At 44.1% G+C, this 12,391-nt stretch overlaps 1 protein-coding gene across 1 annotated transcript in view; it reads left to right on the plus strand.

Annotated features, from left to right (window-relative positions):
* The window catches only part of NfI (Nuclear factor I), a 483,234-nt gene that overhangs the window by 52,266 nt on the left and 418,577 nt on the right, over window positions 1-12,391 (plus strand). The gene's annotated exons all lie outside the window — the stretch shown is intronic.

Raw genomic sequence — 12,391 nt, forward strand, 5'->3', positions numbered from 1 at the left:
AGTTTGACCTACGAAAATCAACTTGCATAGTTTTTATCTGACTTATGGACGTGTTGCAAGAACGAAAGGGTTCGATTTTGAGAAAAACAGGCCGGAGGTCAAGGTATTTTGCAAGGTCAGTTTACAGAGTTTTTATCTGACTTTCACGAAATTTTGTGGAAGGGTTCAGGATAAGATGAGGATAAAGGGGTTCGTATTTGAGAACAATCGGTCAACCGTACCCAGGGTCAGAAGGAAGGTCAAAATATAAAGTAACACAACATTATCAGCTCGAACAGTTATTCTGATATGGATCACAGTTGGTTGAAGTGTTAAGGGTAAGACAGGAATGAATTACTTCGATTTCAGAACAGGTGCCCAAATGCCAGGTCACAGGGCAAACTCAAATGTTTGGCTCTGCGACCAGTTGCTGGGTGCGGGTGTTGCTGCACTGTTGGTGCTCCTTCCTGTAACTTCTTTGTTTTCAACCAGTTCACAAATCGAGTTCTCTCCTAATCTACATAAAGCCGTTTGACCGTAGCAAAAATACAACTTAAAAGATGCCACGGCACTGAACCAGTCATTGAAGACTTCGTAACCACTGTACTACCAAAACTTCAAAAATGCGCGAAATAGTCAGGCTGTATCAACGAGACATTGTAATTGGGGTCCTGGTACTGAATGGGTTCATGGAAGATGCCGGACACCTTCATTGCAATTAGTATTTCACCAGCTTTATAATATAAAGCAATCTGGCGGGTGCATGATTACGACACGTCCTATTACTATATCAGTTATTGCAGTGTTCCTAGCACTTCAGAATTAGATGTAATCGTGTGGCCGAAGCAGGAATAATAGACATGGTAGATTTGGTGTGCAACAATAAATAATATTTCAAACCCTTCTTAACCGGAGATTTTGAGATGTATATGCTCTTGTGGCGGTAGCAAGAATGCAAATGTAAAAAGATGCCTAGATACAGAAGGGATTATATCCATTACTAGAGACATGGTTAACCCTTCCGCCATTAGAGGCCTCTCCTAAGGTGCATAAAATCGTTTGGCAGTAGCAAGATTACGGCCTAAAACATCCTGGTATTAAATAGATTAACGGAAGTACTAGCGGACGTCTGGCAAACTGGTATAAGCTATGGATTCCAAGAACTCTCTCTCATTGCTTTATTCCCCCAGTGTGTGTGTGTGTATGTTTCAGAGAGAGAGAGGAAATGAGAGAGGAGCAATGGAAATTCATGGTGATATTTTGTGCTGACATTATCATACACATCTTAAATTATCACTTCCCCCCGCATTTCCCCTCCTTTATCATATTTTTCACCTCCTTCCTTGGCCGTAAAATGAGCGAAAATTGTTAATGAACCAGAATGAGTGAAGGAATTAGTGTATTTTTATTCACCATGTCTAAAGACTAACTGGCAACTCAGTGTAGGGAAATAATAGTTGCCGGTTGGGAATTACCATTTACGATTTATATAAGAGTAATCAGCAGTTTTCATTGTGTTTATTTTTGTATGGAGGAACTTGCATGTTATTTGTGAAGTAAAATGTGTTTGCAGATTTTTCTGTGGTAAAGAGGGAGAGAAAGTGAGGGGAAAGAGAGAAAGGGAAAGAGAGTGGGGGGGGGTGTAGAGAGGAGGAAAACAGTGTTGCCATCGAGCGGTGCGTTGGAGGGAAGGAGGCGGGAGAGAAGCAACGTTTTCCCTCCATTCCCTGACTAGACAGAGCGGGGAGGAGACCATATCCCTCTCCCTCACTCTCACACTCTCCCTCACTCTCACTACCATCACAGCTTCCACCCTTGCTTTTCATTTTCATCTTCCTCCTCCCCTCCCCTCCTAATCTCTCCCTTGCCTCCTCCTCTAAGTTTCCCTCGTTTCCCCTCAGTGTTTATACAGCGTACCCCGTAGTCTTGAAGGAGAGCTCTCCCTACCTCTCTCCCTTTGCTCTCCCTCCCGTACCCCGCCTTCCCTCCATCTCTCCATATCACTTCAGTTTTCCCTCATTATTTTTCTTTTCTCGTTATACTACTGTCTTGCATTTGCGTGGTAAAACTGTATTTTGCCAGTCATTGTTCCTCGTCCTTATTTCCTTGCATTCTTCAACGAAGTCCACGGAAGGGAGAGAAGTTCCCTCCATCCCTCCATTCCTTTCTCCTCCTCGTCTCTCGGACCCCTCCAGCCTCCAAGAAGCAGTTCAGCCTCTTAATAAGTGTTGTGGTAGTTGTGGTAGTGATTGTTGTGGTGGTTGTAGTGGACAGAATTGTAGATATTTTCTTACTTCAGTATAATACGTTCAAATCATGATTATATCCGTTATTACTTTCGAACAAGATTTCAATATACTGTACGTCCGAAAATTCAGTCACCTAAATCAAAGAACGACAAAATTGTATGTCAAGTTACGCCCGACTCTGAGGACCGGCGTGACTACCAAAAATCTGCCGTTTTGTTATCCTACATCCCGTATTCCCAAGACAGCCCATACGATTCTACGGTGACTGTTACGACCTGACGTCCACACCCGAATATATGGTTATGGCCCACAGTACACCCAAATTCACTTACACCAGCACTCACATTTTGGCTAATCCTCACACCGTATCATCCAAATTTATATTGTCCATTTTATCCATTTTTTTCTTTTTCATAAATCCACGTAACCTCACTAAACATCCACCATTATACCCACATGCTTCTTTCGCTTCACCCGTGTACATCCAGTCTTTTTCATACTGAGATCCCACCTATACCACGCCGTACCTTTATATCCACATTACACATTATCAACACTCATGTTTGAAGCACACCCATGCCTATAGCCACACGCCCCTAGTTCTCCACATTTAACAACACCAGTACACTTAGTCATAATTAACACCAGCCTACCGTACCCACACTTCATACCCCATGCACAGTTATACTCGGTCACACCCTTACCAGTACTCATTCAAACCACCACTCATATCCACATCACTCCCAAATGCACACCATAAGTCCCAGCATGTCATAACTGCATTCCTTACAATAACACCTAAATCCACATCACCATACACACCCACACCACACCCCTCGCTACACTCACAACCACCATCATTGCACCCATACCATACACGCAAGTCCACACCATTCTCCGACATGAACCCATTCTACCCTCATCCACCATACATCTCTGCAGTACAACCACACCCCTTGCATCCATACCGTGCATCCACATCTCCTCCCACAACCCTCACCCAATTTCACTATACATACCAGCACCACACCCATACCACTAGCACAAATGGCCACACATCCCCATAAAACTGTCTTCACCATACCAAACCATGCCCACATTACTGTATTTCACACCCACACCACACTACGCCACACCCCCACATGCACCCACACCCACATATGTACCCAGACCCCAACATGCTGTAAGGCGTGTGGGAGGAGGAGCAGCATCAACAAACAAACACACACACACGGGGAAGACATAGTTTGTATTGATTCCCAAGGGAGGCTAAAAATGCCACCACCGCTTCAAGTGACTCACCCCTACAGACTCGCGTTGGACTGCTAGGACTACTACGGACTCAGAGTGGACTGCTACGGACTCGGTTGACTATCACGGACTCAGCTGCGTTACTGCTGAGAACTGGACTACTGTTGACTACCACTGCCTACTTAAAGTGGACCACTGTTGACTGCCACTACTGACTCATCTGGATCACTGCTGACAGTTGGACTACTGCTAACTCGGTTGGTTACTTATTCAACTGGGCTACGGCTGACTTGTAGTGGGCTACTGTTTCGGCTGGACTACGTGACGACTCACTGCTAACAACTGGACTACTGATTCTAAGTGGAGTAATGCTGACTTAGTGGACTATTACTGACTCACTGAAATGCTGCTGACTCAAGCGTAAATAGAGTTGAAGACTAGTAAACTCTGACTACAGTGAAGTGGCGGTGACGCAGGCAAGAATAGGAAATGGTGGCTGCTTTATCTAGGGCTCAGACCGACTCAGTGTAACGGTATGAAGATAAATGGCTTTATGATGAATGAAAAATATCGTAATGACTAAAACATCGATGAGTCACAAAGGGCGAGAGAAAATATTAGCATTGACTGCAGTAATGTAACTTAAATTCATTTTATTACATTTAAATGTTTAATACTTTTCTGGCGAATGATTGAAGTGACCTGGCTATCTGTTAAATGGGATAAATTAGCTTGAAAATCCCAGTGGCTAGATAAGTTGCCTGGGTAAGAGATTTTTGTTTTAGATGTTCGACAGCATTATGGTAATCAGCCCATGAATTATTTAGATGACAAATAATGTGTAAATTTAAAATGTTTAATACAGGTACCAGTAATTAAAAAACGGTGGTAGGTGACCGTAGATTTTTAACCGCCTTCACATTTTACCGATATTGTGGCCGTAGTTATAGTGGACGATAATTTTCCGGTAAGTTATAAAGTCAATTATGCTGGTGCCGGGAAGTTAAGTAGATGCATTAGCGGGTGGCCCAAAGTTGTTAATTACCGACCGTTTAAAAGTTTCCGGAAGTTGAGTGCCTCCATCGATTGTAGACGGTTAATTATAGCCTTCTTTAGTTATTTTTTCTCCCAGTTCTTGCTAATTCTGTATTCTGTTTCTCTCACAGGTGGACTCTACTAGAGAAACACATGGAAACATAGATTAAGTGAAAATAGTGCCCGCGGTATATAAACATAGATTCAAACTGTAAACTAGAATGCGCATTTAGGAAATACTGTACAGTGCGCCTAGGACATAGATATAAGTTATGCGATAGAGTGAACATATAACTTAAAATGTATAGTTTGTAGAACATTTATAACATAGATCGTAGGCTGTGACTGTGTACCTAAAGTGAGTGTGTACATGACCCTCTCACGTGTGCGGGTTTGGAGACGCGCACAGGGACCGTTGCCAATATTTTCCGTACACAATGTTTTGATGCAGCGAACCCCGCTATGTCGGACCCGAGATCTGTACTAGAGTTTATTTAAGGATAACCCCGCTACTACGAACACTTGCTACCACGACCAACCCAGCAGCGGTATATAGCCAGATTCGGTGCTACGACACTCCAACGACCAATACCTCTTCTACGACCATACCTCGATATAAAACAAGACCCGGTGCTACTACCTAAGACTACTTCGCTACTACGACTACCTGTTACTGCGATCACTCCTCTCATCAACAATCCAACCTCGGTTTTATAGCCAAATTTGGTGCAACGACTTAATACGACCTAGGTATTACAGCATCTCGCATTACTACAACCATACCTGCATTTACTCCCCAACCTCGGTATATAGCCAGAATCGGTGCAGCTGCAGCAACGACTACTCGTCCACTACTCAGCTACTACACATAATCAGATCCCATGCTTCGCTGCTTCAGTGTCTCCTGATAATACGACTTAATACGGCCATTCTGTCTTCTGTGACCCAGCATTTATATATAAAGCCAGAATTTAATACAGCCCCTTCTAATACGATCACTTCTACGATCTCATACAACAGTCACTACGTTCGAACTACATCGCTACCACCACACTGCCTGTTATTACGACCAGTTTCGCCACCACTACCTTATCCCCACCACAAACCACTACGACCCAGCTCGAGTGCAGCATCACAGTAGTACGTGGAGTCGTGCCGGTGGTAGCTGCGGGGGCCAGTACGAGCACACAACACAGTGTCTCTCTACATCCCGGCCTCGTCCTACACCCCCACCCACCCACCCCTCGCCCCCCCACCTATGAAATGTGCCACCATGCCTTGGGTTAGTGTCTTGCATAGTTTTACTGTTTTGTACAGTGAGAGTTATTAAATAAGCACTACTGTTTTGTCCCAAATAATTATTGCTGAATGTTATACTATCTATCTATCTATCTATCTATATACCTAGGCTGCTTCCCCCAGGGAAAGGGAGGTAGCCGAGACAGGACGACTCACTCTCCATTTACTCATCCATTCAAACACATTCATTCGCATCTTAGCTCCAAAGGGGAGAACGGACAGATCCTCACCGCATCACACCGCACAAGGGTCCCCCCCTGTGGCGGGGGGGACACAACCTGGCCGCACTATGGGGTGGTACTACTACTGTGCGGCCAGGTTGTGTTAGGAAGAATACTGCCACCGTATTCCCTGCGTGTCGTAAAAGGCGACTAAAAGGGGCGGGGTGAGGGGACTAGGGACCCCCTCCTCTGTTTTTTAGTTCCTAAAAAGAGACAGGCCAGAATGTTATACAATTATATTAATTTTAACTCTGAGTCTGGGTGACGTCCTTTATAGCTCATGCTTGCTGTTACCAGACGATTCTATTCAGCTGGGAATAGCCTCATATACTAAAGGGCTTTATCAAGACAATATCAGACCTCTCCAGGCCAAACACTTATAAGCAGAATAAAATCGTCAGATGGCAGAAGCATAGTGAAAAAGACCCCTGGGCTCAGTGGAATATACAGGTATATTCAGTAGCTGTGTATAGTTGTATACCGATATTTTCAGTATGTATACCAGATATACCTTATATACAGTATGTGTACCGGAAATATATCCGTATATGTATATATAGTGTGAATACCGATATATATATATATATATATATATATATATATATATATATATATATATATATATATATATATTTATATATATATATATATATATATATATATATATATATATATATATATATATATATATATATATATTCGCAGGATAGTTCATTCAGCCAGTACTTCTTGCCAGAAACTTTTTTTTTTTTTTTTTTTTTTGCATGACCATTGGGGCCGAAGCTCCTGGTCATTAAGGCCGTATATACAGTATATATCATCTCATCAGCCGTTTGAGTGTCCACTGCAGGACCGGCCTATCCCGACCGAAGTGGGGACGATACAGCCAATGTATTTCTACCAAGTGGCTTAGGCTGTCTAGTAGAGATTGTATGTAGGGTGAGAAGTGCTTGTAAGTGTAATTGTTGTGTTGGAGTGGCTTTGGATGTGTGTGTAGTCTGTGAACTAAGTATAATCGGCCCGCGCAAGCCGACTGGGTGCAAACATACTTTTCAGTATGCGACACTGGTTCAACCACAGCATCCCCTGTGTCCGCCAATGCAGTACGTGCCCTGAAGAACGGTCCCAAAGTTTATTACCCTGGCGGGGCGCAAACCCTCGTTTTTAAGTGTACGAAAACGCACACTTTACCACTGTACCACAGAGGCTCATTTTATATATATATAATTGTGTGTTTGTGAGTATGACTGCGTCATCATCAGTATTGATGGCTGATTGCGCGTTGGCGTGTGCGCAGGTGCTGTTATGGTGTGAATGTGTGTCTGTGTGCATCCATCTCCTTCACTCCATCTGTATCTGTGCACGTGTGTGTGGAGGGGAGGGAGGGGGTCCATTATGCATCTCCTGCCACACGATTGGTTCCCTATAGCGAAAAATGGAAGTGTTTCCGCTCAACTGGTTCCCTTGGAGTGTGAGGTGGCTGATAACCCCACACCTCGCCTGCCTCTGATGCCTCACACTTATTCACACCTCCCCTCCGACCCTCTCACACTCATTCCTACTTTCCCTGTTACTCTATTCCGTTTACTCACCTTCCTTGCCACTCACTGCTACGCTCTCACACTCATTCAGAACTTACCTCCCACTCACCCACATATCCCATGCTTGTTACTCTCCCACTCACACCTTCCTGTTCTCCACCATTCACCCTTCCTTCCTCTTTGTCACATATTCTCATCTTTCTGTCTCCGAGTCACCCCTCTGCCAATGACCTTTTCTCCAGCCTCCCTTTCAGTGCCACTTACTTTCCATGCGACTTTCAGCCTCACTTTGTCTCTATCTGTCCTCTTGCCCACCCAGTTCTCTGTCTCGCCCTTGCAACATTATCCTCTCCCTCTGTCTCACCTCCTTCCTTCTTATTTTCCCTCTCTGCATGGGCGTCCGGAGGGGGGGCAAGGGGGGGCAGTTGCACCCCTTTGGATTCTAAAGTGTGTTTCAGTTCTTGTTCAAGGATGGTTGAGTGATTTGAGTCGATACATGCATTCTGTCACTATGCATTTGATGTAAGTCATGTAACTCATGTAAGTATGCCTGTGCCTATTTGGAGTGTGTGTATTTTGATATAGCCGCACATATATGTATAATTTCTTTTATTTTGCCTCCCCCCCCTTACAAAAAATCCTGAGGACGCCCCTTCCTCTATGCCTTTGTCTTCTCACTTTGCCTTGCTTCTCTATCTCACCTTCACTCTCTGTCTTACCCTTTGCTTTTACCTAAACTGCTCAGTTTCACCTCTCTCTCTCTCTCTCTCTCTCTCTCTCTCTCTCTCTCTCTCTCTCTCTCTCTCTCTCTCTCTCTCTCTCTCTCTCTCTCTCTCTCTCTCTCTCCACACTTTCCCCTCCGTCTTACTCCCCCTCTTATCCATTCCTTTGCCTCACCCTCCCTCTCTCTGTACCATACCTTACATCTGTTTGCCTCCCTCTCCCTCTCTTTGCCTTTGCCTCCTTCCCTCTCTGTCACTGTCCTTTCCTGCCCCTGTGTCTCGCCTACTACTGCTTTACCCTCCCTTTCTCTGCCATACCCTCGTTCCCCCTCTCTCTCACCCTCACTTTCTGTTCGTCTGCCTCAAGGCCACTTCATCACTCACCCATCCTCTCTCCATGCCTCCCCTTCTTTCTCTTTGTCTCACTTTCCCACTCGCAATGCCTTATCTTCCCTTTCTTTGCCTCGCTTTCCCTCTCTTTTTGCCTTATCTTCCCTCTTTCTAGCTTCTTTTTCCTCATTTTCTGTCTGTCCCACACCCTTCTCTGCTACACACTATCCAATTTTTTTTTCACTTCTCTTATTATATACCGGTATATATATAATATTTATATATAATATATGTAATGTATAATATACACTATAATACATATATACATATACCGTACTGTACATACATACATATATATATATATATATATATATATATATATATATATATATATATATATATATATATATATATATTCTCCGTCCCTCATTATAACTTCGTTTTTCTGCTCGTTATCACTAACCTTTCAGCACTCGGTACGATGATGTCTTTAATTTTCACTACTGCCAGACGATTTTATTCTGCTTAAGCAAAGCTAATGGCGATTGTTTCTTATCTCTTCACTACCAGATATCTCTTCTGAGTTAAATGAAATCGTCTGGTGGTGGCTAGAAAAAAAATAACACCGTACTGTACTGAGCTAGTTAAACTTTCTCATCATTTCTGATAGCGTCTCGCAACTTCTTTCAGCATGCTCTCTCTCTCTCTCCCCCTCTCCCTCTCTCTCTCTCTCTCTCTCTCTCACACACACACACACACACACACACACACACACACACACACACACACACACACACACACACACACACACACACACACACACACACACACACACACACACACACACACACACACACACACACACACACACACACACATTTCCTTTTCTTTTGCAGTTTCTTTACTGCATGCCATTATCTTCCCCTTCCTCTCTCACACACCCTTTATCCATTCCCTCCCTCTCTGTTTCACGTCTTACTACTTCCTCGCGTCTCTCTCTGTTTCAATCCCTCTAATATCCTTCCCCTCCCATCCTTTCATTCCCTCACTTTCACTTCCATCCCTCCCACTATCTCACCCCCTACATCCTCCCATCCTCTTCATGTTTTTCTCTTTCCAGATCCCCCCCCCCCCTGTTTCATACCCTATCACGTCCCCCTGGGTTTTTCCTCTACGTACCTCTCCGTCTCTTACTTATATTTCATTCCCAACTCCCCCCCACCCTTACAACTTTACAACTCTCCCCCCTCCTCTCTCTGTCTCACTCCCTGCAACTCGTCTCCCCCCTCTTTTTCATCCCTTTTCTTGTTTCACTCACAGTTTTTACAGTCCTTACAAATCCATACCCTTCCCTCTGTCACTCTCCCTAAATTACCCTCTCTGTTTCACTTCCTACAACTCCCTCCCGTCCCCTCTAGACTAGTACCTCGCTGCCTCTTCCTCCCCTCTCCCCTGTTTCACCCCCTGTCTACCTTTTTCATTTCTTGTCTATCACTCCTTACTCTTCCCTCTTTTTTTTTTTTCCCACTCCCTCCCCCAGCTACCGCCTTCACTTGCCTCTTCAAAGGAACATAAAGGAAAGCAAACAATAAAAAAAAAATCCATTAGTCCTTTCACAGCCTTTTTTAGGAAAGAATTTAACCATGGTGTGTAACCTATAAGTCCATGATAGGGATAGTGAAGCAAAAAGGCCTCCCCCCCCCGGTCCCTTAGTTTCGCCCTCCTCTTCGCCCCTTCCCTCCAGTCCCCCCCGTCCCTCTTTTGCATCCCTTCCCTCCAATCCCCTCCTCTCGCCCTCCCCCTCCCCCTCCATCCCCCACGCTCTCACTCTCACTTTTTCGCACCCCCTGCCACTCACACTCGAACCGATTTCTATTTATGTTTATATTTCCCGGCCATATTTTCCCCCCGTCAATTCCATTACACTATCAATCTTCCTCTTCGGTTGCTTCACGCCTTCCTCCTCCCCCCCTCCCCCTTCTCTTCCTCTCCCCTCCTCCCCTCCTTCTTCACCTCCCTCGCTCCTTTCTTCCTTGTATTCTTGGTTCAGATCTGTCATTCTCTCTCTCTCTCTCTCTCTGTCTCTCTGTCTCTCTGTCTCTCTCTCTCTCTCTCTCTCTCTCTCTCTCTCTCTCAGCTATTCTGTCATGCACTATCTCCTATCTGGCCACTTTATTCATCCCCATTCTTATTCCCTCCCACATCTCACCTTCATCCCTCTCCTCCTACACCTCTCTCTCTCTCCCCGTATCTCTTTCGTCCATCTCTCCCTCCTCCCTCCGTTTCCTCCCGTCGATTCCTCCTATATCCTGCCCCACTTATCCCTCCATCTCCCTCCTCCCATTTCCCCTCTGGTTTTTCTCTCCACTCTCATCTTCGGTTTCTCCGTATTTATTCCAACTTTTATGTTCCTCCCATTGTGCGCAATTTTTCACTTCTGTTTTCTCCGTTTCGCAATATTTCGTCTCTCCACTTTTTCGCCTTTTGTTACTTTATCCGTTGTCTCCATGGTTACGTTTTCATGTTCTTCCCGTTTTCCGTATTTTCCGTTTTCCTTTCATGTTTTCCTGGTTTCGTAACTTTTTTCTCTTCATTTTTGCCTCTTAGTAACCTTGTTTCTCTTGGCTGTTTACTTTCTTACGAGAAGTCTTTAGGCAGAATATAAGTCGCAGTACCAAGAGTACATTTAAAACAAAAAAGGGGTTAATGGAGCTTGTCTAACCTCTCCTGAGTTGAAAAAAGTAATTGTGGTAGAAATAAAATAGAGTAAAAAAAAAAAGTGAAATAAAATGAAGCGTTATTGTACGGATCCCTTCACTACGAGGTGTTTGCTAAGCTGAATAAAATAGCTGTGAGAAGAATTAAACACAGAGAGCGTCATCATAGTGAAAGGCATAAAGTTGTAAATGCGGGATGTAGATTGGCTGGTGATTGGATGGAGTTGTTAGAAGGGCTGGACTGATGGATAGAGTGATCAGTGAAATGAAGTAGCTAGGGTATTTGTGTGGATGGCAATTTGTGTGCGTTGCTGTGAGTCTGTGCATATGCGTTTTACTACATTACCTTGCCCATATTTCGAGTATCCATGTAAAACACACACACACACACACACACACACACACACACACACACACACACACACACACACACACAGCCTGTCAGGTAATGCAAAAAATGCTGGTGTCCAGTAATGTAGTGTGTACAGTGCTGAGTATGCTGTATTTTAATTGGCAAATGTATAATGTTACACCAGGATCGTTATTAACTGACTACCGGCGCTTCCTCATCTAAATATAATACCCCGCCGGTAACCAGATTAGACTACTGAAGTACGATAGCAGCAGTTCCAGGGTTAAACCTCATCAGTACTACCGGTAAAGTGCGCCTTTTGATCGCGTGACGAGTCAGCGAGCGTTTGTACATACGCCTATGATAATATCATCTTGGTGCAAACTTTCAGCATTTCTGGTGAGGTAGTTGAATAACAGAAGAATAGAGCTAAAATATTTACTTTCTCACGTTTTCTTTCTGGATATGCATAGAGCTAGGCGCCGTAGCATTTATCACACTTGTTATTTTCAGTTCTCTGCTCCCGACTTGCCGTGTCAACGTACGGCGTCGGTAAACGCTTGGCTGTTGATCGAATGATAAAACCCAGAAATGGGACGATTAACCTACCTTTGCTGATTTCACCCTCTGAACATAGAAAAAACGTTAATGTAAAATTATGAGCGTATTATCTGATATTTAATTGTTAGAATTTA

Source organism: Coenobita brevimanus, chromosome 65, assembly GCF_032717465.1.
Source record: "Coenobita brevimanus isolate Jiangsu-jjx chromosome 65, ASM3271746v2, whole genome shotgun sequence".
Taxonomy (NCBI): Eukaryota; Metazoa; Arthropoda; class Malacostraca; order Decapoda; family Coenobitidae; genus Coenobita; species Coenobita brevimanus.